Below are 5,497 nucleotides of genomic sequence, written 5' to 3' on the forward strand. Positions count from 1 at the left end.
AGTTCTTATCTTTTTATACAATCTCTTTGAAGATTAGGTTTTTCTAAGTCTTTTTATCAGGCAAATTTAAGAGTCCCCTATTTTTTAGAATGTTCATCTTTTTGCCTGAAAGATTATGGTCAGTTTTGAGGGATAATTGATTCTTGGTTGTAATCCAAGCTACTTTGCTAAATATTCCAGGCCCTCCAATCATTTAAGGTTAAAGTTTCTAAGTCTTGCATAAATCCAGACTTTGACTCCTTGATATTTGAATTGTTTCTGTCTAGCCTACAATATTTTCTCCTTGAGCTAAAAATTCTGGAATTAGATCATAATATTCCTTGGAGTTCTTCTCCCTCCTTTTAAAATGAGGAAACTGAGACCCAATGTGTTAATGGTCACATAGAGGTAAGGAAGCAATGATTTAAATGCATACCTTCTGATTCCAAGTCCAGAGAAGAGAGAACTCTTCTCTTTGGCCCATCCTGCTACATACATACAGGTGCTTCCCTAGGTTAGCTGTTCAATTATCCCTATCAAACCCAGAATTAGATTTTAAACTCTTTGTAGCTATCTTTAATGCACTTTTCCCGTGCAATTCTTTTATTAGCTATATGTTACAAAAGAATAGTGGGTAGTAAAGTCTAGTAGGTAGAGAATTGGTGTTAAACTCAGGAAGACCAGGGTCCATGATCTTTTTTTTTTATTTTTAAAGTTTTTGTAAGGCAGTGCAGCTAAGTGGCTTACCCAAACTCACACAGCTAGGCAAATATTAAATGTCCAAGGTCAAATTGAATTCAGGTCCTCCTGACTCCGGGGCTGATGCTCTATTCACTGTGCCACCTAACTGCCCCCATGACCTACTTACAACACATTCTTTGGGACCTTTGGACTATGGCTAACCTGCACTGGTAAAGGAAACTTTTGTACTAGGAGAAGGCCACACTGATGAAAGGAAAGACTTGGAATAAATTTTATTTATACACATTATATCTATACATATATAGAAGATAAGATCTTTGAAAGAAAAGCTTTTTTCATTCTTTGAATTTGTTAGTTGAGCTCCTAGGACAGATCCCATCACTGAATGGATACTTAACAAATGCTTATTGATTTAAGTGATTGTATATGAAACTGTGTATATATGTGTATGTGTGTGTGTATGCATGTGGTTATATCTACAGAACTTCTATTATGTCTCATACATTATCAATGCAAATAAATATACATGCATATTTATAAATTAAATAAATGTGTATTTATGTAAGTGTGAACTTTCCACTGAAATTCTGTTGTCCCTCATATACATACATCAATACAAACATACATAGGTTTTTCTATGGATATTTTCAAGGACTAGTTAGAGTTTGATGGTTCATAGCCAAGCAGCAAAATGAAGATGGAGATGCCAGAAGATTGATCTTTTAGACAGAAGCAGGCTTGGGGCTATTAAACATAATTGTGTTGTTTCCCAAAGACAATGCAGATCCTTTTCATCTTCTTGTATATAATGTAATCTGGAAAATAGGTATTTTTTTATTTTTTTGGGGGGAGGTTGTTTATTTTGGTTGTTTTGTTTTATTTTATGGGGTTTTGTTGTATGGGTATTTGAGGTCAACTTGATTGAATGATTATTAATCTCACTTAAGAAGCTTTGAAATGTTGCAGGGCTTGGTGGAAGCAAGATGATGTAATCTATAAACTGGAACATCTGGAGGATCTCACAGTTCCAAAGGGAGGGCTTCTTTCATTTGGACTTGGTGCTGAACATGAGCCTTTACAATAGTATATGGCTATGGCAAGCATGTAACTCAGTTTTGCCCTGTTTGTCAAGAATAATCAAAGAGTTGTTGAGCAAGATTATATCTGTTGTCCTATCTTTCAGAGTTTCTTTGTCATTGGAGGACCTCTAATACTACTTTAAAGGTAGTTTTTTTTTTTTTTTAGGTTTTTGCAAGGCTATGGGGTTAAGTGGCTTACCCAAGGTCATACAGCTAAGTAAATTATTAAGTGTTTGAGGTTGGATTTGAACTCAGGTACTCCTGTCTGTATAAAAGCCGGTACTCTATCTACTACACCACCTAGCTGCCCCAGAGGTAGTTTTTTGTGCTACCAAATTAAATCTATTTTAATGCTCAGCAAAGAATCACAATGGGATTCTTTTTACCTTTCAATGATTTGTAAAAATGTCTGTAGAATATTGTTTATGAGACCTTGATTTTTCCTTAAATATCATGTTGATACTAATGATTATCAAGGATGAATGACCTAGATTAAGTGAGTAAATTATTTTCAGGAAATTTTTGTTGGAAGCTAGGAATATGAGTCCACATTTTCTTGGACAGTTTGAGGAGTGCCTTGGAAACTATCTTTCAGATAGTTTAAGAATTGATCCCTTAGTCCATTTACCATTGTTTTATCTCTAGAAAGGATCTATTTTGTATATATTTGGTTTAGTCCAGATGCTTATCTCTATTTTCCTTCATTCCATTTCAATTTCCTCATGCAGTGTTTCAAGGATTGTGATGCTATAGCCAATGTGATGGTTCCAATGTTATAGATGGAGAAAATTGTTATAGAAATATTTGTTGTTGTTGTTGCTTTTTCAGTTATTTCAGTTATGTCAGACTCTTTGTGACCCCATTTGGGATTTCTTGGTAAAGATACTGGAGTAATTTGCCTGTTCCTTCTTCAGCTCATTTTTCAGATGAGGAAACTGAGGCAAGCAGTGTGAAGTGATTGCCCACACAACTAATAAGTAACTGAAGCTGAATTAGAACGCAAGTTTCCTAAGTCCAAGATTGGCCCTTTATCCCCACCTAGCTGCCCAATAGAAATCTTTTTAGATCTGTTAAACTTTCCATTTGTTCATTTGTTTCTTTTCAGGATATTCTGGAATAGTGGAGTCTCTCATTAACCTTTCTGTAAACTTTTCCTCCCCCTATACTGGTTCAAACAATCAATAACCGTTTATGAAGCACCTATTACTGGGTTAAGTGCTGGAAATACAAAGAGAAATCAGCAATTTTACATTCAATTAGGGGAGACAATATGTCTATATAAAAGTAAAGCTGGAATATAATAGCTAGAAGGAATGAGACTGAATATTACAATGGAAAGAAAACTGATTCTAGAGTCATAGGACATAGGTTCAAATTTCACTTCTAATGCATCACAGCTACATGATTTTAGGTATGTAATGAAGTCTTTTTTTGGGACTTTCCTCATCTATAAAAGTGATGAAGTTGGGTTTGATCTATGATCCTTTGATCCTGCATAGAAGATGGAACTTGATCTGAATTTTGAAGGAAACCAGGGATTCCAAGAGACAGAGGAGAGGCCAGTAATAGGGCACAGCCAGCACAAAGGCAACAGAGCTGGCCAATGGTAGAGCATCACATTTGAAGCAGGTTAGTGGTATTGAACCATACAGTGAATGGAGGAGAGTAATGGAAGAAGAGTGTAAAAGTAGGAAGGGATCTGGCTGAAAAGAACTTTAAATGCTAATTGCATTGAAAAGTTATTAAAATATTAAAAAAATCAAATTCACAGATCCCAGGTTAAGAACTGCTGCCTAAAACATCTATTTAATGGTCACAATGATCTCATATCCAGAATGCCAATGACTGTTAATATTTATAAAGCCCAAGTGATTCTTAGTATCTTTTGGTATTTTCTCTGCCAAGAGGGGACTGCAGGGATTGAAAGTCATATTTGTATTCGTTGTTATTTCAGGGGATTTAGTTCATGGACAAAGAGTTAACCCCAAGTGGCCATTCTCCTGGTTATATAAGTCCCTGCACTTAGGCTATTATTTCATGGAAAACTGAAATAGTATAATCCTGAGACTATACTTAAAGCCTTTCTGCTATGGTAAAGTCTAACAGAGCCCATGCTCTGATGACATAATTTTTGAGAGTCACTTCAACATAGTGGTGTACTGGTAAATAGCACACAATAGGTAAATAACGACTAAGTTTACTTTATTCTTTATCATGAATGCCATACAGTCAAATGATTTTCATCAAATGCTTTTATTGATTTTTTGCTGAACTCCTGTCTCTGTTACCAACACATTGCAATTCACATGGTTGCAATTCAATATGATTTGACAAATGGAAATAAATCCCAATCCACTAATTTTTCCCCAATAAATTTATTGTCTTTTATTCTATGTCATCTGCTAAACTACTTCTCATTCTTGTATTCATTATATTAATTCAACTGAAACATCTTTTAGAGTTAGCACTTAAAATAGTGTTAAATATCTTTTTTAGATTTTGTACAGTTGCAGGGATTGCAATTTTGTTGAATCTATATTTGTTATCTATTTGAATCAATTTATGTCTTAAAATTTCACCTAAATGATACATTTTTCCCTCAAATTATTCACAGTGAAATTGGTTCTTTATAAGACCAAGTAGGTAGTTCTAATAAATCAAAATAATTAAGAATACTTTCATTATTGTTTCTGTATGATAAAAAAATCTGTTCATATATTGAATTATATTGTCTAGTAACACATTCTTTGAAAGAGCATTAAATTTATTATTTTTAATAAATGGAATGACTATAAATGTATCTCACTTGATCAGATCTTCAACTTAAGATTCATGCTTTCAAGTACCAATCCAACCTCTTGTGGTATGTTTGATTAATTTTTTATGCTTTCTGAAGGTTAGTTAATAATTACTCTAGTTGAAAATTCTTCAAGACTGTTCTTACAAGTTCTTACAAGAAGTTAATGTTATGTAATTTTTTTTGCCAAATCATAATAGAAAGAATAAAAATGAACATATTGTAGGATATGTGAACCATTCAGTAGTAGTAGCTTGTGAATTATACTGCTCAGCTTTGTCCCAGTACTTAACCAATTTTAATCAATTCACTGTCAAGTTCTTTAGCTACAACAGTAGCTAGTGACAAATTTATGACAAGTAATGACAAAGTGAAATTTATATGGAAACACTTTAAATTGATTAACATTTTAGATGTTGAAACTAGTGATAATTGTAATCAATGATTTATCAACAATGTTAAATGATTTTAGAAAATTTTTATACAAGCACAGCATTCCAAACTTTTCTCTTCATTTTATGAAAATCATCAGAACAAAATACAATTAAGTTTGCTTTCAAATATTCATTATCATAACCACCATCATTTAAAATAAACAATGATCTATTGAAAATGCACTGTGCTGTGGTGGATATCAATTTTTTTAGGTGTTTTTTTTTTTTTTTTGCAAGGCAAATGGTGTTAAGTGGCTTGCCTAAGGCCACACAGCTAGGTAATTATTAAGTGTCTGAGACCAGATTTGAACCCAGGTACTCCTGACTCCAAGGCTGGTGCTTTATCCACTACATGGATATCAATTCTTTAAAGCAATAAATAACAGTATTGGTACAGAGAGTGACTCAATTGTATACTGATTGTGTTTGGCAACCAGCTTACAAAAGACCTAAAAATTTGATAATTACCTCTCACAAGCCAGTTTGAACTGGCATGCCACTGTCTC

Source organism: Macrotis lagotis, chromosome 3, assembly GCF_037893015.1.
Source record: "Macrotis lagotis isolate mMagLag1 chromosome 3, bilby.v1.9.chrom.fasta, whole genome shotgun sequence".
In the NCBI taxonomy this organism is placed as follows: Eukaryota; Metazoa; Chordata; class Mammalia; order Peramelemorphia; family Peramelidae; genus Macrotis; species Macrotis lagotis.